General features: G+C 41.3%; 20 non-coding genes across 20 annotated transcripts; all 20 read right to left on the reverse strand.

Moving 5' to 3' along the window:
• Positions 1-546: 546 nt before the first annotated feature.
• Positions 547-618, reverse strand: trnaq-cug (transfer RNA glutamine (anticodon CUG)). The gene has a single exon. It is a non-coding gene; the product is annotated as a tRNA-Gln (tRNA).
• Positions 619-1837: 1219 nt separating this feature from the next.
• On the reverse strand, positions 1838-1909 carry trnaq-uug (transfer RNA glutamine (anticodon UUG)). The gene has a single exon. It is a non-coding gene; the product is annotated as a tRNA-Gln (tRNA).
• A 582-nt stretch (positions 1910-2491) lies between these two features.
• Positions 2492-2563, reverse strand: trnaq-uug (transfer RNA glutamine (anticodon UUG)). Its single transcript has one exon. It is a non-coding gene; the product is annotated as a tRNA-Gln (tRNA).
• Positions 2564-3784: 1221 nt separating this feature from the next.
• Positions 3785-3856, reverse strand: trnaq-cug (transfer RNA glutamine (anticodon CUG)). Its single transcript has one exon. It is a non-coding gene; the product is annotated as a tRNA-Gln (tRNA).
• Positions 3857-5075: 1219 nt separating this feature from the next.
• Positions 5076-5147, reverse strand: trnaq-cug (transfer RNA glutamine (anticodon CUG)). Its single transcript has one exon. It is a non-coding gene; the product is annotated as a tRNA-Gln (tRNA).
• Positions 5148-7020: 1873 nt separating this feature from the next.
• trnaq-uug (transfer RNA glutamine (anticodon UUG)) lies at positions 7021-7092 on the reverse strand. Its single transcript has one exon. It is a non-coding gene; the product is annotated as a tRNA-Gln (tRNA).
• Positions 7093-7674: 582 nt separating this feature from the next.
• trnaq-uug (transfer RNA glutamine (anticodon UUG)) lies at positions 7675-7746 on the reverse strand. The gene has a single exon. It is a non-coding gene; the product is annotated as a tRNA-Gln (tRNA).
• Positions 7747-8967: 1221 nt separating this feature from the next.
• trnaq-cug (transfer RNA glutamine (anticodon CUG)) lies at positions 8968-9039 on the reverse strand. The gene has a single exon. It is a non-coding gene; the product is annotated as a tRNA-Gln (tRNA).
• Positions 9040-10258: 1219 nt separating this feature from the next.
• trnaq-cug (transfer RNA glutamine (anticodon CUG)) lies at positions 10259-10330 on the reverse strand. The gene has a single exon. It is a non-coding gene; the product is annotated as a tRNA-Gln (tRNA).
• Positions 10331-12203: 1873 nt separating this feature from the next.
• Positions 12204-12275, reverse strand: trnaq-uug (transfer RNA glutamine (anticodon UUG)). The gene has a single exon. It is a non-coding gene; the product is annotated as a tRNA-Gln (tRNA).
• A 576-nt stretch (positions 12276-12851) lies between these two features.
• Positions 12852-12923, reverse strand: trnaq-cug (transfer RNA glutamine (anticodon CUG)). The gene has a single exon. It is a non-coding gene; the product is annotated as a tRNA-Gln (tRNA).
• Positions 12924-13505: 582 nt separating this feature from the next.
• trnaq-uug (transfer RNA glutamine (anticodon UUG)) lies at positions 13506-13577 on the reverse strand. Its single transcript has one exon. It is a non-coding gene; the product is annotated as a tRNA-Gln (tRNA).
• Positions 13578-14796: 1219 nt separating this feature from the next.
• On the reverse strand, positions 14797-14868 carry trnaq-cug (transfer RNA glutamine (anticodon CUG)). Its single transcript has one exon. It is a non-coding gene; the product is annotated as a tRNA-Gln (tRNA).
• Positions 14869-16741: 1873 nt separating this feature from the next.
• Positions 16742-16813, reverse strand: trnaq-uug (transfer RNA glutamine (anticodon UUG)). The gene has a single exon. It is a non-coding gene; the product is annotated as a tRNA-Gln (tRNA).
• Positions 16814-17389: 576 nt separating this feature from the next.
• Positions 17390-17461, reverse strand: trnaq-cug (transfer RNA glutamine (anticodon CUG)). The gene has a single exon. It is a non-coding gene; the product is annotated as a tRNA-Gln (tRNA).
• Positions 17462-18043: 582 nt separating this feature from the next.
• trnaq-uug (transfer RNA glutamine (anticodon UUG)) lies at positions 18044-18115 on the reverse strand. Its single transcript has one exon. It is a non-coding gene; the product is annotated as a tRNA-Gln (tRNA).
• A 584-nt stretch (positions 18116-18699) lies between these two features.
• Positions 18700-18771, reverse strand: trnaq-uug (transfer RNA glutamine (anticodon UUG)). The gene has a single exon. It is a non-coding gene; the product is annotated as a tRNA-Gln (tRNA).
• Positions 18772-19992: 1221 nt separating this feature from the next.
• trnaq-cug (transfer RNA glutamine (anticodon CUG)) lies at positions 19993-20064 on the reverse strand. Its single transcript has one exon. It is a non-coding gene; the product is annotated as a tRNA-Gln (tRNA).
• Positions 20065-21283: 1219 nt separating this feature from the next.
• Positions 21284-21355, reverse strand: trnaq-uug (transfer RNA glutamine (anticodon UUG)). The gene has a single exon. It is a non-coding gene; the product is annotated as a tRNA-Gln (tRNA).
• Positions 21356-21930: 575 nt separating this feature from the next.
• On the reverse strand, positions 21931-22002 carry trnaq-cug (transfer RNA glutamine (anticodon CUG)). Its single transcript has one exon. It is a non-coding gene; the product is annotated as a tRNA-Gln (tRNA).
• Positions 22003-22047: the final 45 nt, after the last annotated feature.

The following is a 22047-nucleotide window of genomic DNA, read 5'->3' on the forward strand; positions in this document are numbered from 1 at the left end:
CTCAAAATCTGCCAAATCAATTCCAACATTACACTTTGGATTGTCCTTTTTGCATTCACAGCGTCAGTTTCACCTCTTTACGCTCTGTTAATTATCGATGCAGAGCAATTCACACAGATGCCGTTGAGGCAATGGCTTCTCAAACAGCTGTTTCTGTTTCACACTGTTCATCACAGCTTGTACTTCAGTCTTGCCAGGTAAATGTGCGTTGGCATTGCAATGCATTCATGCAAAATGCTTGGCATGAAAAGAAAATGCAACGTTTTGTTGAGTGCAATCCATGCATTTCAAAAGGCGTTGCTTTTATTCCTCTTGCGAAGTGCATATTGCACAGATAATCTCAGCACACATTGTGCAGGCAAAGGTAGCATGAAACAGCAAACTAATTTCTACTCTGCTGATTGGAACAGGTAACTGCCGGTTGAACACACGATTTGAAAACTCGACTTGCAGATCAAGCATCAATGACAAAGTCAACAAAACTGCCAAATAGCAGCCTTCTACATGCTTGTTCCAAATTTTCAGCAGTTGGGACAACAAACATTCAGGTTCCACCAAGATTTGAACTCGGATCGCTGGATTCAGAGTCCACAGTGCTCACCATTACACCATGGAACCAACTATGCCAAAACATTTGAAAGCTTTCTCAAAATCTGCCAAATCAATTCCAACATTACACTTTGGATTGTCCTTTTTGCATTCACAGCGTCAGTTTCACCGATTTACGCTCTGTTAATTATCGATGCAGAGCAATTCACACAGATGCCGTTGAGGCAATGGCTTCTCAAATAGCTGTTTCTGTTTCACACTGTTCATCACAGCTTGTACTTCAGTCTTGCCAGGTAAATGTGCGTTGGCATTGCAATGCATTCATGCAAAATGCTTGGCATGAAAAGAAAATGCAACGTTTTGTTGAGTGCAAACCATGTACTGCATGCATTTCAAAAGGCGTTGCATTTATTCATCCTGAGGAATGCATATTGCACAGATAATCTCAGCACACATTATGCAGCATGAAACAGCAAACTAATTTTTCCTCTGCTGATTGGAACAGGGAACTGCCGGTTGAACACACGATTTGAAAACTCGACTTGCAGATCAAGCATCAATGTCAAAGGCAACAAAACTGCAAACCTGCAGTTTTTTACTTGTTTGACCTGAATTTCCAGCAGCTGGGACAACAAACATTCAGGCTCCCCTGAGATTTGAACGAGTATTGCTAGAGTTTGGAGTCCAGAGTGATCACCATTTCACCATGGAATCAACTACGGTCGTCCATTTGAAACATTCCTCAAAATGTACAAAATCAACTCCAACATTACACTTTGGATTGATATTTTTGCATTCACAGCGTCAGTTTCACCTATTTACGGTCTGTTAATTATCGATGCAGAGCAATTCACACAGATGCCGTTGAGGCTATGGGTTCTCAAATAGCTGTTTCTGTTTCAAACTGTTCAGCACAGATTGTACTTCAGTCTTGCCAGGTAAAACGTGTGTTAGCATTGCAATGCATTCATGCAAAATGCTTGGCATGAAAAGAAAATGCAACGTTTTGTTGAGTGCAATCCATGCATTTCAAAAGGCATTGCGTTTATTCCTCTTGCGAAGTGCATATTGCACAGATAATCTCAGCACACATTGTGCAGGCAAAGGTAGCATGAAACAGCAAACTAATTTCTACTCTGCTGATTGGAACAGGTAACTGCCGGTTGAACACACGATTTGAAAACTCGACTTGCAGATCAAGCATCAATGACAAAGTCAACAAAACTGCCAAATAGCAGCCTTCTACATGCTTGTTCCAAATTTTCAGCAGTTGGGACAACAAACATTCAGGTTCCACCGAGATTTGAACTCGGATCGCTGGATTCAAAGTCCAGAGTGCTCACCATTACACCATGGAACCAACAATGCCAAAACTTTTGAAAGCTTTCTCAAAATCTGCCAAATCAATTCCAACATTACACTTTGGATTGTCCTTTTTGCATTCACAGCGTCAGTTTCACCGATTTACGCTCTGTTAATTATCGATGCAGAGCAATTCACACAGATGCCGTTGAGGCAATGGCTTCTCAAATAGCTGTTTCTGTTTCACACTGTTCATCACAGCTTGTACTTCAGTCTTGCCAGGTAAATGTGCGTTGGCATTGCTATGCATTCATGCAGAATGCTTGGCATGAAAAGAAAATGCAACTTTTTGTTGAGTGCAATCCATGCTCTGCGTGCATTTCAAAAGGCGTTGCTTTTATTCCTCTTGCGAAGTGCATATTGCACAGATAATCTCAGCACACATTGTGCAGGCAAAGGTAGCATGAAACAGCAAACTAATTTCTACTCTGCTGATTGGAACAGGTAACTGCCGGTTGAACACACGATTTGTAAACTCGACTTGCAGATCAAGCATCAATGACAAAGTCAACAAAACTGCCAAATAGCAGCCTTCTACATGCTTGTTACAAATTTTCAGCAGTTGGGACAACAAACATTCAGGTTCCACCGAGATTTGAACTCGGATCGCTGGATTCAAAGTCCAGAGTGCTCACCATTACACCATGGAACCAACTATGCCAAAACATTTGAAAGCTTTCTCAAAATCTGCCAAATCAATTCCAACATTACACTTTGGATTGTCCTTTTTGCATTCACAGCATCAATTTCACCTCTTTACGGTCTGTTAATTATCAATGCAGAGCAATTCACACAGATGCCGTTGAGGCAATGGATTCTCATAATATCTGTTTCTGTTTCACACTGTTCAGCACAGATTGTACTTCAGTCTTGGCAGGTAAAACGTGCGTTGGCATTGCAATGCATTCATGCAAAATGCTTGGCATGAAAAGAAAATGCAACGTTTTGTTGAGTGCAAACCATGTACTGCATGCATTTCAAAAGGCGTTGCATTTATTCATCCTGAGGAATGCATATTGCACAGATAATCTCAGCACACATTATGCAGCATGAAACAGCAAACTAATTTTTCCTCTGCTGATTGGAACAGGGAACTGCCGGTTGAACACACGATTTGAAAACTCGACTTGCAGATCAAGCATCAATGTCAAAGGCAACAAAACTGCAAACCTGCAGTTTTTTACTTGTTTGACCTGAATTTCCAGCAGCTGGGACAACAAACATTCAGGCTCCCCTGAGATTTGAACGAGGATTGCTAGAGTTTAGAGTCCAGAGTGATCACCATTTCACCATGGAATGAACTACGGTCGTCCATTTGAAACATTCCTCAAAATCTACAAAATCAACTCCAACATTACACTTTGGATTGAAATTTTTGCATTCACAGCGTCAGTTTCACCTATTTACGGTCTGTTAATTATCGATGCAGAGCAATTCACACAGATGCCGTTGAGGCTATGGGTTCTCAAATAGCTGTTTCTGTTTCAAACTGTTCAGCACAGATTGTACTTCAGTCTTGCCAGGTAAAACGTGTGTTAGCATTGCAATGCATTCATGCAAAATGCTTGGCATGAAAAGAAAATGCAACGTTTTGTTGAGTGCAATCCATGCATTTCAAAAGGCATTGCGTTTATTCATGCTGCGGAGTGCATATTGCACAGATAATCTCAGCACACATTGTGCAGGCAAAGGCAGCATTAAACAGCAAACTAATTTCTACTCTGCTGATTGGAACAGGTAACAGCCGGTTGAACACACGATTTGAAAACTCGACTTGCAGATCAAGCATCAATGACAAAGGCAACAAAACTGCCAAACAGCAGCCTTCTACATGCTTGGTCCAAATTTTCAGCAGCTGGGACAACAAACATTCAGGTTCCACCGAGATTTGAACTCGGATCACTAGATTCAGAGTCCAGAGTGCTCACCATTACACCATGGAACCAACTATGCCAAAACATTTGAAAGCTTTCTCAAAATCTGCCAAATCAATTCCAACATTACACTTTGGATTGTCCTTTTTGCATTCACAGCGTCAGTTTCACCTCTTTACGCTCTGTTAATTATCGATGCAGAGCAATTCACACAGATGCCGTTGAGGCAATGGCTTCTCAAACAGCTGTTTCTGTTTCACACTGTTCATCACAGCTTGTACTTCAGTCTTGCCAGGTAAATGTGCGTTGGCATTGCAATGCATTCATGCAAAATGCTTGGCATGAAAAGAAAATGCAACGTTTTGTTGAGTGCAAACCATGTACTGCATGCATTTCAAAAGGCGTTGCATTTATTCATCCTGAGGAATGCATATTGCACAGATAATCTCAGCACACATTATGCAGCATGAAACAGCAAACTAATTTTTCCTCTGCTGATTGGAACAGGGAACTGCCGGTTGAACACACGATTTGAAAACTCGACTTGCAGATCAAGCATCAATGTCAAAGGCAACAAAACTGCAAACCTGCAGTTTTTTACTTGTTTGACCTGAATTTCCAGCAGCTGGGACAACAAACATTCAGGCTCCCCTGAGATTTGAACGAGGATTGCTAGAGTTTAGAGTCCAGAGTGATCACCATTTCACCATGGAATCAACTACGGTCGTCCATTTGAAACATTCCTCAAAATGTACAAAATCAACTCCAACATTACACTTTGGATTGAAATTTTTGCATTCACAGCGTCAGTTTCACCTATTTACGGTCTGTTAATTATCGATGCAGAGCAATTCACACAGATGCCGTTGAGGCTATGGGTTCTCAAATAGCTGTTTCTGTTTCAAACTGTTCAGCACAGATTGTACTTCAGTCTTGCCAGGTAAAACGTGTGTTAGCATTGCAATGCATTCATGCAAAATGCTTGGCATGAAAAGAAAATGCAACGTTTTGTTGAGTGCAATCCATGCATTTCAAAAGGCATTGCGTTTATTCATGCTGCGGAGTGCATATTGCACAGATAATCTCAGCACACATTGTGCAGGCAAAGGCAGCATTAAACAGCAAACTAATTTCTAATCTGCTGATTGGAACAGGTAACTGCCGGTTGAACACACGATTTGAAAACTCGACTTGCAGATCAAGCATCAATGACAAAGGCAACAAAACTGCCAAACAGCAGCCTTCTACATGCTTGGTCCAAATTTTCAGCAGCTGGAACAACAAACATTCTGGTTCCACCGAGATTTGAACTCGGATCGCTCGATTCAGAGTCCAGCTTGCTCACCATTACACCATGGAACCAACTATGCCAAAACATTTGAAAGCTTTCTCAAAATCTGCCAAATCAATTCCAACATTACACTTTGGATTGTCCTTTTTGCATTCACAGCGTCAGTTTCACCTCTTTACGCTCTGTTAATTATCGATGCAGAGCAATTCACACAGATGCCGTTGAGGCAATGGCTTCTCAAATAGCTGTTTCTGTTTCACACTGTTCATCACAGCTTGTACTTCAGTCTTGCCAGGTAAATGTGCGTTGGCATTGCAATGCATTCATGCAAAATGCTTGGCATGAAAAGAAAATGCAACTTTTTGTTGAATGCAATCCATGCTCTGCGTGCATTTCAAAAGGCGTTGCTTTTATTCCTCTTGCGAAGTGCATATTGCACAGATAATCTCAGCACACATTGTGCAGGCAAAGGTAGCATGAAACAGCAAACTAATTTCTACTCTGCTGATTGGAACAGGTAACTGCCGGTTGAACACACGATTTGTAAACTCGACTTGCAGATCAAGCATCAATGACAAAGTCAACAAAACTGCCAAATAGCAGCCTTCTACATGCTTGGTCCAAATTTTCAGCAGTTGGGACAACAAACATTCAGGTTCCACCGAGATTTGAACTCGGATCGCTGGATTCAGAGTTCACAGTGCTCACCATTACACCATGGAACCAACTATGCCAAAACATTTGAAAGCTTTCTCAAAATCTGCCAAATCAATTCCAACATTACACTTTGGATTGTCCTTTTTGCATTCACAGCGTCAGTTTCACCGATTTACGCTCTGTTAATTATCGATGCAGAGCAATTCACACAGATGCCGTTGAGGCAATGGCTTCTCAAATAGCTGTTTCTGTTTCACACTGTTCATCACAGCTTGTACTTCAGTCTTGCCAGGTAAATGTGCGTTGGCATTGCAATGCATTCATGCAAAATGCTTGGCATGAAAAGAAAATGCAACGTTTTGTTGAGTGCAAACCATGTACTGCATGCATTTCAAAAGGCGTTGCATTTATTCATCCTGAGGAATGCATATTGCACAGATAATCTCAGCACACATTATGCAGCATGAAACAGCAAACTAATTTTTCCTCTGCTGATTGGAACAGGGAACTGCCGGTTGAACACACGATTTGAAAACTCGACTTGCAGATCAAGCATCAATGTCAAAGGCAACAAAACTGCAAACCTGCAGTTTTTTACTTGTTTGACCTGAATTTCCAGCAGCTGGGACAACAAACATTCAGGCTCCCCTGAGATTTGAACGAGTATTGCTAGAGTTTGGAGTCCAGAGTGATCACCATTTCACCATGGAATCAACTACGGTCGTCCATTTGAAACATTCCTCAAAATGTACAAAATCAACTCCAACATTACACTTTGGATTGATATTTTTGCATTCACAGCGTCAGTTTCACCTATTTACGGTCTGTTAATTATCGATGCAGAGCAATTCACACAGATGCCGTTGAGGCTATGGGTTCTCAAATAGCTGTTTCTGTTTCAAACTGTTCAGCACAGATTGTACTTCAGTCTTGCCAGGTAAAACGTGTGTTAGCATTGCAATGCATTCATGCAAAATGCTTGGCATGAAAAGAAAATGCAACGTTTTGTTGAGTGCAATCCATGCATTTCAAAAGGCATTGCGTTTATTCCTCTTGCGAAGTGCATATTGCACAGATAATCTCAGCACACATTGTGCAGGCAAAGGTAGCATGAAACAGCAAACTAATTTCTACTCTGCTGATTGGAACAGGTAACTGCCGGTTGAACACACGATTTGAAAACTCGACTTGCAGATCAAGCATCAATGACAAAGTCAACAAAACTGCCAAATAGCAGCCTTCTACATGCTTGTTCCAAATTTTCAGCAGTTGGGACAACAAACATTCAGGTTCCACCGAGATTTGAACTCGGATCGCTGGATTCAAAGTCCAGAGTGCTCACCATTACACCATGGAACCAACAATGCCAAAACTTTTGAAAGCTTTCTCAAAATCTGCCAAATCAATTCCAACATTACACTTTGGATTGTCCTTTTTGCATTCACAGCGTCAGTTTCACCTCTTTACGCTCTGTTAATTATCGATGCAGAGCAATTCACACAGATGCCGTTGAGGCAATGGCTTCTCAAATAGCTGTTTCTGTTTCACACTGTTCATCACAGCTTGTACTTCAGTCTTGCCAGGTAAATGTGCGTTGGCATTGCTATGCATTCATGCAGAATGCTTGGCATGAAAAGAAAATGCAACTTTTTGTTGAGTGCAATCCATGCTCTGCGTGCATTTCAAAAGGCGTTGCTTTTATTCCTCTTGCGAAGTGCATATTGCACAGATAATCTCAGCACACATTGTGCAGGCAAAGGTAGCATGAAACAGCAAACTAATTTCTACTCTGCTGATTGGAACAGGTAACTGCCGGTTGAACACACGATTTGTAAACTCGACTTGCAGATCAAGCATCAATGACAAAGTCAACAAAACTGCCAAATAGCAGCCTTCTACATGCTTGTTACAAATTTTCAGCAGTTGGGACAACAAACATTCAGGTTCCACCGAGATTTGAACTCGGATCGCTGGATTCAAAGTCCAGAGTGCTCACCATTACACCATGGAACCAACTATGCCAAAACATTTGAAAGCTTTCTCAAAATCTGCCAAATCAATTCCAACATTACACTTTGGATTGTCCTTTTTGCATTCACAGCATCAATTTCACCTCTTTACGGTCTGTTAATTATCAATGCAGAGCAATTCACACAGATGCCGTTGAGGCAATGGATTCTCATAATATCTGTTTCTGTTTCACACTGTTCAGCACAGATTGTACTTCAGTCTTGGCAGGTAAAACGTGCGTTGGCATTGCAATGCATTCATGCAAAATGCTTGGCATGAAAAGAAAATGCAACGTTTTGTTGAGTGCAAACCATGTACTGCATGCATTTCAAAAGGCGTTGCATTTATTCATCCTGAGGAATGCATATTGCACAGATAATCTCAGCACACATTATGCAGCATGAAACAGCAAACTAATTTTTCCTCTGCTGATTGGAACAGGGAACTGCCGGTTGAACACACGATTTGAAAACTCGACTTGCAGATCAAGCATCAATGTCAAAGGCAACAAAACTGCAAACCTGCAGTTTTTTACTTGTTTGACCTGAATTTCCAGCAGCTGGGACAACAAACATTCAGGCTCCCCTGAGATTTGAACGAGGATTGCTAGAGTTTAGAGTCCAGAGTGATCACCATTTCACCATGGAATGAACTACGGTCGTCCATTTGAAACATTCCTCAAAATCTACAAAATCAACTCCAACATTACACTTTGGATTGAAATTTTTGCATTCACAGCGTCAGTTTCACCTATTTACGGTCTGTTAATTATCGATGCAGAGCAATTCACACAGATGCCGTTGAGGCTATGGGTTCTCAAATAGCTGTTTCTGTTTCAAACTGTTCAGCACAGATTGTACTTCAGTCTTGCCAGGTAAAACGTGTGTTAGCATTGCAATGCATTCATGCAAAATGCTTGGCATGAAAAGAAAATGCAACGTTTTGTTGAGTGCAATCCATGCATTTCAAAAGGCATTGCGTTTATTCATGCTGCGGAGTGCATATTGCACAGATAATCTCAGCACACATTGTGCAGGCAAAGGCAGCATTAAACAGCAAACTAATTTCTACTCTGCTGATTGGAATAGGTAACAGCCGGTTGAACACACGATTTGAAAACTCGACTTGCAGATCAAGCATCAATGACAAAGGCAACAAAACTGCCAAACAGCAGCCTTCTACATGCTTGGTCCAAATTTTCAGCAGCTGGGACAACAAACATTCAGGTTCCACCGAGATTTGAACTCGGATCACTAGATTCAGAGTCCAGAGTGCTCACCATTACACCATGGAACCAACTATGCCAAAACATTTGAAAGCTTTCTCAAAATCTGCCAAATCAATTCCAACATTACACTTTGGATTGTCCTTTTTGCATTCACAGCGTCAGTTTCACCTCTTTACGCTCTGTTAATTATCGATGCAGAGCAATTCACACAGATGCCGTTGAGGCAATGGCTTCTCAAACAGCTGTTTCTGTTTCACACTGTTCATCACAGCTTGTACTTCAGTCTTGCCAGGTAAATGTGCGTTGGCATTGCAATGCATTCATGCAAAATGCTTGGCATGAAAAGAAAATGCAACGTTTTGTTGAGTGCAAACCATGTACTGCATGCATTTCAAAAGGCGTTGCATTTATTCATCCTGAGGAATGCATATTGCACAGATAATCTCAGCACACATTATGCAGCATGAAACAGCAAACTAATTTTTCCTCTGCTGATTGGAACAGGGAACTGCCGGTTGAACACACGATTTGAAAACTCGACTTGCAGATCAAGCATCAATGTCAAAGGCAACAAAACTGCAAACCTGCAGTTTTTTACTTGTTTGACCTGAATTTCCAGCAGCTGGGACAACAAACATTCAGGCTCCCCTGAGATTTGAACGAGGATTGCTAGAGTTTAGAGTCCAGAGTGATCACCATTTCACCATGGAATCAACTACGGTCGTCCATTTGAAACATTCCTCAAAATGTACAAAATCAACTCCAACATTACACTTTGGATTGAAATTTTTGCATTCACAGCGTCAGTTTCACCTATTTACGGTCTGTTAATTATCGATGCAGAGCAATTCACACAGATGCCGTTGAGGCTATGGGTTCTCAAATAGCTGTTTCTGTTTCAAACTGTTCAGCACAGATTGTACTTCAGTCTTGCCAGGTAAAACGTGTGTTAGCATTGCAATGCATTCATGCAAAATGCTTGGCATGAAAAGAAAATGCAACGTTTTGTTGAGTGCAATCCATGCATTTCAAAAGGCATTGCGTTTATTCATGCTGCGGAGTGCATATTGCACAGATAATCTCAGCACACATTGTGCAGGCAAAGGCAGCATTAAACAGCAAACTAATTTCTAATCTGCTGATTGGAACAGGTAACTGCCGGTTGAACACACGATTTGAAAACTCGACTTGCAGATCAAGCATCAATGACAAAGGCAACAAAACTGCCAAACAGCAGCCTTCTACATGCTTGGTCCAAATTTTCAGCAGCTGGGACAACAAACATTCTGGTTCCACCGAGATTTGAACTCGGATCGCTCGATTCAGAGTCCAGCTTGCTCACCATTACACCATGGAACCAACTATGCCAAAACATTTGAAAGCTTTCTCAAAATCTGCCAAATCAATTCCAACATTACACTTTGGATTGTCCTTTTTGCATTCACAGCGTCAGTTTCACCTCTTTACGCTCTGTTAATTATCGATGCAGAGCAATTCACACAGATGCCGTTGAGGCAATGGCTTCTCAAATAGCTGTTTCTGTTTCACACTGTTCATCACAGCTTGTACTTCAGTCTTGCCAGGTAAATGTGCGTTGGCATTGCAATGCATTCATGCAAAATGCTTGGCATGAAAAGAAAATGCAACTTTTTGTTGAATGCAATCCATGCTCTGCGTGCATTTCAAAAGGCGTTGCTTTTATTCCTCTTGCGAAGTGCATATTGCACAGATAATCTCAGCACACATTGTGCAGGCAAAGGTAGCATGAAACAGAAAACTAATTTCTACTCTGCTGATTGGAACAGGTAACTGCCGGTTGAACACACGATTTGTAAACTCGACTTGCAGATCAAGCATCAATGACAAAGTCAACAAAACTGCCAAATAGCAGCCTTCTACATGCTTGGTCCAAATTTTCAGCAGTTGGGACAACAAACATTCAGGTTCCACCGAGATTTGAACTCGGATCGCTGGATTCAGAGTTCACAGTGCTCACCATTACACCATGGAACCAACTATGCCAAAACATTTGAAAGCTTTCTCAAAATCTGCCAAATCAATTCCAACATTACACTTTGGATTGTCCTTTTTGCATTCACAGCGTCAGTTTCACCGATTTACGCTCTGTTAATTATCGATGCAGAGCAATTCACACAGATGCCGTTGAGGCAATGGCTTCTCAAATAGCTGTTTCTGTTTCACACTGTTCATCACAGCTTGTACTTCAGTCTTGCCAGGTAAATGTGCGTTGGCATTGCAATGCATTCATGCAAAATGCTTGGCATGAAAAGAAAATGCAACGTTTTGTTGAGTGCAAACCATGTACTGCATGCATTTCAAAAGGCGTTGCATTTATTCATCCTGAGGAATGCATATTGCACAGATAATCTCAGCACACATTATGCAGCATGAAACAGCAAACTAATTTTTCCTCTGCTGATTGGAACAGGGAACTGCCGGTTGAACACACGATTTGAAAACTCGACTTGCAGATCAAGCATCAATGTCAAAGGCAACAAAACTGCAAACCTGCAGTTTTTTACTTGTTTGACCTGAATTTCCAGCAGCTGGGACAACAAACATTCAGGCTCCCCTGAGATTTGAACGAGGATTGCTAGAGTTTGGAGTCCAGAGTGATCACCATTTCACCATGGAATCAACTACGGTCGTCCATTTGAAACATTCCTCAAAATGTACAAAATCAACTCCAACATTACACTTTGGATTGATATTTTTGCATTCACAGCGTCAGTTTCACCTATTTACGGTCTGTTAATTATCGATGCAGAGCAATTCACACAGATGCCGTTGAGGCTATGGGTTCTCAAATAGCTGTTTCTGTTTCAAACTGTTCAGCACAGATTGTACTTCAGTCTTGCCAGGTAAAACGTGTGTTAGCATTGCAATGCATTCATGCAAAATGCTTGGCATGAAAAGAAAATGTAACGTTTTGTTGAGTGCAATCCATGCATTTCAAAAGGCATTGCGTTTATTCCTCTTGCGAAGTGCATATTGCACAGATAATCTCAGCACACATTGTGCAGGCAAAGGTAGCATGAAACAGCAAACTAATTTCTACTCTGCTGATTGGAACAGGTAACTGCCGGTTGAACACACGATTTGTAAACTCGACTTGCAGATCAAGCATCAATGACAAAGTCAACAAAACTGCCAAACAGCAGCCTTCTACATGCTTGTTCCAAATTTTCAGCAGTTGGGACAACAAACATTCAGGTTCCACCGAGATTTGAACTCGGATCGCTGGATTCAAAGTCCAGAGTGCTCACCATTACACCATGGAACCAACTATGCCAAAACATTTGAAATCTTTCTCAAAATCTGCCAAATCAATTCCAACATTACACTTTGGATTGTCCTTTTTGCATTCACAGCATCAATTTCACCTCTTTACGGTCTGTTAATTATCAATGCAGAGCAATTCACACAGATGCCGTTGAGGCAATGGATTCTCATAATATCTGTTTCTGTTTCACACTGTTCAGCACAGATTGTACTTCAGTCTTGGCAGGTAAAACGTGCGTTGGCATTGCAATGCATTCATGCAAAATGCTTGGCATGAAAAGAAAATGCAACGTTTTGTTGAGTGCAATCCATGCATTTCAAAAGGCATTGCGTTTATTCATGCTGCGGAGTGCATATTGCACAGATAATCTCAGACAAACATTGTGCAGGCAAAGGCAGCATTAAACAACAAACTAATTTCTACTCTGCTGATTGGAACAGGTAACTGCCGGTTGAACACACGATTTGAAAACTCGACTTGCAGATCAAGCATCAATGACAAAGGCAACAAAACTGCCAAACAGCAGCCTTCTACATGCTTGGTCCAAATTTTCAGCAGCTGGGACAACAAACATTCAGGTTCCACCAAGATTTGAGCTTGGATCGCTGGATTCAGAGTCCAGAGTGCTCACCATTACACCATGGAACCAACTATGCCAAAACATTTGAAAGCTTTCTCAAAATCTGCCAAATAATTCCAACATTACACTTTGGATTGTCCTTTTTGCATTCACAGCGTCAGTTTCACCTCTTTACGCTCTGTTAATTATCGATGCAGAGCAATTCACACAGATGCCGTTGAGGCAATGGCTTCTCAAATAGCTGTTTCTGTTTCACACTGTTCATCACAGCTTGTACTTCAGTCTTGCCAGGTAAAACGAGCATTGGCATTGCAATGCATTCATGCATAATGCTTGGCATGAAAAGAAAATGCAACGTTTTGTTGAGTGCAAACCATGTACTGCATGCATTTCAAAAGGCGTTGCTTTTATTCCTCTTGCGAAGTGCATATTGCACAGATAATCTCAGCACACATTGTGCAGGCAAAGGTAGCATGAAACAGCAAACTAATTTCTACTCTGCTGATTGGAACAGGTAACTGCCGGTTGAACACACGATTTGAAAACTCGACTTGCAGATCAAGCATCAATGACAAAGTCAACAAAACTGCCAAACAGCAGCCTTCTACATGCTTGTTCCAAATTTTCAGCAGTTGGGCCAACAAACATTCAGGTTCCACCGAGATTTGAACTCGGATCGCTGGATTCAAAGTCCAGAGTGCTCACCATTACGCCATGGAACCAACGATGCCAAAACATTTGAAAGCTTTCTCAAAATCTGCCAAATCAATTCCAACATTACACTTTGGATTGTCCTTTTTGCATTCACAGCATCAGTTTCACCTCTTTACGGTCTGTTAATTATCAATGCAGAGCAATTCACACAGATGCCGTTGAGGCAATGGCTTCTCAAACAGCTGTTTCTGTTTCACACTGTTCATCACAGCTTGTACTTCAGTCTTGCCAGGTAAATGTGCGTTGGCATTGCAATGCATTCATGCAAAATGCTTGGCATGAAAAGAAAATGCAACGTTTTGTTGAGTGCAAACCATGTACTGCATGCATTTCAAAAGGCGTTGCATTTATTCATCCTGAGGAATGCATATTGCACAGATAATCTCAGCACACATTATGCAGCATGAAACAGCAAACTAATTTTTCCTCTGCTGATTGGAACAGGGAACTGCCGGTTGAACACACGATTTGAAAACTCGACTTGCAGATCAAGCATCAATGTCAAAGGCAACAAAACTGCAAACCTGCAGTTTTTTACTTGTTTGACCTGAATTTCCAGCAGCTGGGACAACAAACATTCAGGCTCCCCTGAGATTTGAACGAGGATTGCTAGAGTTTAGAGTCCAGAGTGATCACCATTTCACCATGGAATCAACTACGGTCGTCCATTTGAAACATTCCTCAAAATGTACAAAATCAACTCCAACATTACACTTTGGATTGAAATTTTTGCATTCACAGCGTCAGTTTCACCTATTTACGGTCTGTTAATTATCGATGCAGAGCAATTCACACAGATGCCGTTGAGGCTATGGGTTCTCAAATAGCTGTTTCTGTTTCAAACTGTTCAGCACAGATTGTACTTCAGTCTTGCCAGGTAAAACGTGTGTTAGCATTGCAATGCATTCATGCAAAATGCTTGGCATGAAAAGAAAATGCAACGTTTTGTTGAGTGCAATCCATGCATTTCAAAAGGCATTGCGTTTATTCATGCTGCGGAGTGCATATTGCACAGATAATCTCAGCACACATTGTGCAGGCAAAGGCAGCATTAAACAGCAAACTAATTTCTAATCTGCTGATTGGAACAGGTAACTGCCGGTTGAACACACGATTTGAAAACTCGACTTGCAGATCAAGCATCAATGACAAAGGCAACAAAACTGCCAAACAGCAGCCTTCTACATGCTTGGTCCAAATTTTCAGCAGCTGGGACAACAAACATTCTGGTTCCACCGAGATTTGAACTCGGATCGCTCGATTCAGAGTCCAGCTTGCTCACCATTACACCATGGAACCAACTATGCCAAAACATTTGAAAGCTTTCTCAAAATCTGCCAAATCAATTCCAACATTACACTTTGGATTGTCCTTTTTGCATTCACAGCGTCAGTTTCACCTCTTTACGCTCTGTTAATTATCGATGCAGAGCAATTCACACAGATGCCGTTGAGGCAATGGCTTCTCAAATAGCTGTTTCTGTTTCACACTGTTCATCACAGCTTGTACTTCAGTCTTGCCAGGTAAATGTGCGTTGGCATTGCAATGCATTCATGCAAAATGCTTGGCATGAAAAGAAAATGCAACTTTTTGTTGAATGCAATCCATGCTCTGCGTGCATTTCAAAAGGCGTTGCTTTTATTCCTCTTGCGAAGTGCATATTGCACAGATAATCTCAGCACACATTGTGCAGGCAAAGGTAGCATGAAACAGAAAACTAATTTCTACTCTGCTGATTGGAACAGGTAACTGCCGGTTGAACACACGATTTGTAAACTCGACTTGCAGATCAAGCATCAATGACAAAGTCAACAAAACTGCCAAATAGCAGCCTTCTACATGCTTGGTCCAAATTTTCAGCAGTTGGGACAACAAACATTCAGGTTCCACCGAGATTTGAACTCGGATCGCTGGATTCAGAGTTCACAGTGCTCACCATTACACCATGGAACCAACTATGCCAAAACATTTGAAAGCTTTCTCAAAATCTGCCAAATCAATTCCAACATTACACTTTGGATTGTCCTTTTTGCATTCACAGCGTCAGTTTCACCGATTTACGCTCTGTTAATTATCGATGCAGAGCAATTCACACAGATGCCGTTGAGGCAATGGCTTCTCAAATAGCTGTTTCTGTTTCACACTGTTCATCACAGCTTGTACTTCAGTCTTGCCAGGTAAATGTGCGTTGGCATTGCAATGCATTCATGCAAAATGCTTGGCATGAAAAGAAAATGCAACGTTTTGTTGAGTGCAAACCATGTACTGCATGCATTTCAAAAGGCGTTGCATTTATTCATCCTGAGGAATGCATATTGCACAGATAATCTCAGCACACATTATGCAGCATGAAACAGCAAACTAATTTTTCCTCTGCTGATTGGAACAGGGAACTGCCGGTTGAACACACGATTTGAAAACTCGACTTGCAGATCAAGCATCAATGTCAAAGGCAACAAAACTGCAAACCTGCAGTTTTTTACTTGTTTGACCTGAATTTCCAGCAGCTGGGACAACAAACATTCAGGCTCCCCTGAGATTTGAACGAGGATTGCTAGAGTTTGGAGTCCAGAGTGATCACCATTTCACCATGGAATCAACTACGGTCGTCCATTTGAAACATTCCTCAAAATGTACAAAATCAACTCCAACATTACACTTTGGATTGATATTTTTGCATTCACAGCGTCAGTTTCACCTATTTACGGTCTGTTAATTATCGATGCAGAGCAATTCACACAGATGCCGTTGAGGCTATGGGTTCTCAAATAGCTGTTTCTGTTTCAAACTGTTCAGCACAGATTGTACTTCAGTCTTGCCAGGTAAAACGTGTGTTAGCATTGCAATGCATTCATGCAAAATGCTTGGCATGAAAAGAAAATGTAACGTTTTGTTGAGTGCAATCCATGCATTTCAAAAGGCATTGCGTTTATTCCTCTTGCGAAGTGCATATTGCACAGATAATCTCAGCACACATTGTGCAGGCAAAGGTAGCATGAAACAGCAAACTAATTTCTACTCTGCTGATTGGAACAGGTAACTGCCGGTTGAACACACGATTTGTAAACTCGACTTGCAGATCAAGCATCAATGACAAAGTCAACAAAACTGCCAAACAGCAGCCTTCTACATGCTTGTTCCAAATTTTCAGCAGTTGGGACAACAAACATTCAGGTTCCACCGAGATTTGAACTCGGATCGCTGGATTCAAAGTCCAGAGTGCTCACCATTACACCATGGAACCAACTATGCGAAAACATTTGAAATCTTTCTCAAAATCTGCCAAATCAATTCCAACATTACACTTTGGATTGTCCTTTTTGCATTCACAGCATCAATTTCACCTCTTTACGGTCTGTTAATTATCAATGCAGAGCAATTCACACAGATGCCGTTGAGGCAATGGATTCTCATAATATCTGTTTCTGTTTCACACTGTTCAGCACAGATTGTACTTCAGTCTTGGCAGGTAAAACGTGCGTTGGCATTGCAATGCATTCATGCAAAATGCTTGGCATGAAAAGAAAATGCAACGTTTTGTTGAGTGCAATCCATGCATTTCAAAAGGCATTGCGTTTATTCATGCTGCGGAGTGCATATTGCACAGATAATCTCAGACAAACATTGTGCAGGCAAAGGCAGCATTAAACAACAAACTAATTTCTACTCTGCTGATTGGAACAGGTAACTGCCGGTTGAACACACGATTTGAAAACTCGACTTGCAGATCAAGCATCAATGACAAAGGCAACAAAACTGCCAAACAGCAGCCTTCTACATGCTTGGTCCAAATTTTCAGCAGCTGGGACAACAAACATTCAGGTTCCACCAAGATTTGAGCTTGGATCGCTGGATTCAGAGTCCAGAGTGCTCACCATTACACCATGGAACCAACTATGCCAAAACATTTGAAAGCTTTCTCAAAATCTGCCAAATAATTCCAACATTACACTTTGGATTGTCCTTTTTGCATTCACAGCGTCAGTTTCACCTCTTTACGCTCTGTTAATTATCGATGCAGAGCAATTCACACAGATGCCGTTGAGGCAATGGCTTCTCAAATAGCTGTTTCTGTTTCACACTGTTCATCACAGCTTGTACTTCAGTCTTGCCAGGTAAAACGAGCATTGGCATTGCAATGCATTCATGCATAATGCTTGGCATGAAAAGAAAATGCAACGTTTTGTTGAGTGCAAACCATGTACTGCATGCATTTCAAAAGGCGTTGCTTTTATTCCTCTTGCGAAGTGCATATTGCACAGATAATCTCAGCACACATTGTGCAGGCAAAGGTAGCATGAAACAGCAAACTAATTTCTACTCTGCTGATTGGAACAGGTAACTGCCGGTTGAACACACGATTTGAAAACTCGACTTGCAGATCAAGCATCAATGACAAAGTCAACAAAACTGCCAAACAGCAGCCTTCTACATGCTTGTTCCAAATTTTCAGCAGTTGGGCCAACAAACATTCAGGTTCCACCGAGATTTGAACTCGGATCGCTGGATTCAAAGTCCAGAGTGCTCACCATTACGCCATGGAACCAACGATGCCAAAACATTTGAAAGCTTTCTCAAAATCTGCCAAATCAATTCCAACATTACACTTTGGATTGTCCTTTTTGCATTCACAGCATCAGTTTCACCTCTTTACGGTCTGTTAATTATCAATGCAGAGCAATTCACACAGATGCCGTTGAGGCAATGGATTCTCATAATAGCTGTTTCTGTTTCAAACTGTTCAGCACAGATTGTACTTCAGTCTTGCCAGGTAAAACGTGTGTTAGCATTGCAATGCATTCATGCAAAATGCTTGGCATGAAAAGAAAATGCAACTTTTTGTTGAGTGCAATCCATGCTCTGCGTGCATTTCAAAAGGCGTTGCTTTTATTCCTCTTGCGAAGTGCATATTGCACAGATAATCTCAGCACACATTGTGCAGGCAAAGGTAGCATGAAACAGCAAACTAATTTCTACTCTGCTGATTGGAACAGGTAACTGCCGGTTGAACACACGATTTGAAAACTCGACTTGCAGATCAAGCATCAATGACAAAGTCAACAAAACTGCCAAACAGCAGCCTTCTACATGCTTGTTCCAAATTTTCAGCAGTTGGGACAACAAACATTCAGGTTCCACCGAGATTTGAACTCGGATTGCTGGATTCAAAGTCCAGAGTGCTCACCATTACACCATGGAACCAACTATGCGAAAACATTTGAAAGCTTTCTCAAAATCTGCCAAATCAATTCCAACATTACACTTTGGATTGTCCTTTTTGCATTCACAGCATCAATTTCACCTCTTTACGGTCTGTTAATTATCAATGCAGAGCAATTCACACAGATGCCGTTGAGGCAATGGATTCTCATAATATCTGTTTCTGTTTCACACTGTTCAGCACAGATTGTACTTCAGTCTTGGCAGGTAAAACGTGCGTTGGCATTGCAATGCATTCATGCAAAATGCTTGGCATGAAAAGAAAATGCAACGTTTTGTTGAGTGCAAACCATGTACTGCATGCATTTCAAAAGGCGTTGCATTTATTCATCCTGAGGAATGCATATTGCACAGATAATCTCAGCACACATTATGCAGCATGAAACAGCAAACTAATTTTTCCTCTGCTGATTGGAACAGGGAACTGCCGGTTGAACACACGATTTGAAAACTCGACTTGCAGATCAAGCATCAATGTCAAAGGCAACAAAACTGCAAACCTGCAGTTTTTTACTTGTTTGACCTGAATTTCCAGCAGCTGGGACAACAAACATTCAGGCTCCCCTGAGATTTGAACGAGCATTGCTAGAGTTTAGAGTCCAGAGTGATCACCATTTCACCATGGAATCAACTACGGTCGTCCATTTGAAACATTCCTCAAAATGTACAAAATCAACTCCAACATTACACTTTGGATTGATATTTTTGCATTCACAGCGTCAGTTTCACCTATTTACGGTCTGTTAATTATCGATGCAGAGCAATTCACACAGATGCCGTTGAGGCTATGGGTTCTCAAATAGCTGTTTCTGTTTCAAACTGTTCAGCACAGATTGTACTTCAGTCTTGCCAGGTAAAACGTGTGTTAGCATTGCAATGCATTCATGCAAAATGCTTGGCATGAAAAGAAAATGCAACGTTTTGTTGAGTGCAATCCATGCATTTCAAAAGGCATTGCGTTTATTCCTCTTGCGAAGTGCATATTGCACAGATCATCTCAGCACACATTGTGCAGGCAAAGGTAGCATGAAACAGCAAACTAATTTCTACTCTGCTGATTGGAACAGGTAACTGCCGGTTGAACACACGATTTGAAAACTCGACTTGCAGATCAAGCATCAATGACAAAGTCAACAAAACTGCCAAATAGCAGCCTTCTACATGCTTGTTCCAAATTTTCAGCAGTTGGGACAACAAACATTCAAGTTCCACCGAGATTTGAACTCGGATCGCTGGATTCAGAGTCCACAGTGCTCACCATTACACCATGGAACCAACTATGCCAAAACATTTGAAAGCTTTCTCAAAATCTGCCAAATCAATTCCAACATTACACTTTGGATTGTCCTTTTTGCATTCACAGCGTCAGTTTCACCGATTTACGCTCTGTTAATTATCGATGCAGAGCAATTCACACAGATGCCGTTGAGGCAATGGCTTCTCAAATAGCTGTTTCTGTTTCACACTGTTCATCACAGCTTGTACTTCAGTCTTGCCAGGTAAATGTGCGTTGGCATTGCAATGCATTCATGCAAAATGCTTGGCATGAAAAGAAAATGCAACGTTTTGTTGAGTGCAAACCATGTACTGCATGCATTTCAAAAGGCGTTGCATTTATTCATCCTGAGGAATGCATATTGCACAGATAATCTCAGCACACATTATGCAGCATGAAACAGCAAACTAATTTTTCCTCTGCTGATTGGAACAGGGAACTGCCGGTTGAACACACGATTTGAAAACTCGACTTGCAGATCAAGCATCAATGTCAAAGGCAACAAAACTGCAAACCTGCAGTTTTTTACTTGTTTGACCTGAATTTCCAGCAGCTGGGACAACAAACATTCAGGCTCCCCTGAGATTTGAACGAGGATTGCTAGAGTTTAGAGTCCAGAGTGATCACCATTTCACCATGGAATCAACTACGGTCGTCCATTTGAAACATTCCTCAAAATGTACAAAATCAACTCCAACATTACACTTTGGATTGATATTTTTGCATTCACAGCGTCAGTTTCACCTATTTACGGTCTGTTAATTATCGATGCAGAGCAATTCACACAGATGCCGTTGAGGCTATTGGTTCTCAAATAGCTGTTTCTGTTTCAAACTGTTCAGCACAGATTGTACTTCAGTCTTGCCAGGTAAAACGTGTGTTAGCATTGCAATGCATTCATGCAAAATGCTTGGCATGAAAAGAAAATGCAACGTTTTGTTGAGTGCAATCCATGCATTTCAAAAGGCATTGCGTTTATTCCTCTTGCGAAGTGCATATTGCACAGATAATCTCAGCACACATTGTGCAGGCAAAGGTAGCATGAAACAGCAAACTAATTTCTACTCTGCTGATTGGAACAGGTAACTGCCGGTTGAACACACGATTTGAAAACTCGACTTGCAGATCAAGCATCAATGACAAAGTCAACAAAACTGCCAAATAGCAGCCTTCTACATGCTTGTTCCAAATTTTCAGCAGCTGGGACAACAAACATTCAGGTTCCACCGAGATTTGAACTCGGATCGCTGGATTCAAAGTCCAGAGTGCTCACCATTACACCATGGAACCAACTATGCCAAAACATATGAAATCTTTCTCAAAATCTGCCAAATCAATTCCAACATTACACTTTGGATTGTCCTTTTTGCATTCACAGCATCAATTTCACCTCTTTACGGTCTGTTAATTATCAATGCAGAGCAATTCACACAGATGCCGTTGAGGCAATGGATTCTCATAATATCTGTTTCTGTTTCACACTGTTCAGCACAGATTGTACTTCAGTCTTGGCAGGTAAAACGTGCGTTGGCATTGCAATGCATTCATGCAAAATGCTTGGCATGAAAAGAAAATGCAACGTTTTGTTGAGTGCAATCCATGCATTTCAAAAGGCATTGCGTTTATTCATGCTGCGGAGTGCATATTGCACAGATAATCTCAGCACACATTGTGCAGGCAAAGGCAGCATTAAACAGCAAACTAATTTCTACTCTGCTGATTGGAACAGGTAACTGCCGGTTGAACACACGATTTGAAAACTCGACTTGCAGATCAAGCATCAATGACAAAGGCAACAAAACTGCCAAACAGCAGCCTTCTACATGCTTGGTCCAAATTTTCAGCAGCTGGGACAACAAACATTCAGGTTCCACCAAGATTTGAACTCGGATCGCTGGATTCAGAGTCCAGAGTGCTCACCATTACACCATGGAACCAACTATGCCAAAACATTTGAAAGCTTTCTCAAAATCTGCCAAATC

The sequence above is a fragment of the Pristiophorus japonicus genome, unplaced genomic scaffold, assembly GCF_044704955.1.
Source record: "Pristiophorus japonicus isolate sPriJap1 unplaced genomic scaffold, sPriJap1.hap1 HAP1_SCAFFOLD_99, whole genome shotgun sequence".
NCBI classification, from domain to species: domain Eukaryota; kingdom Metazoa; phylum Chordata; class Chondrichthyes; family Pristiophoridae; genus Pristiophorus; species Pristiophorus japonicus.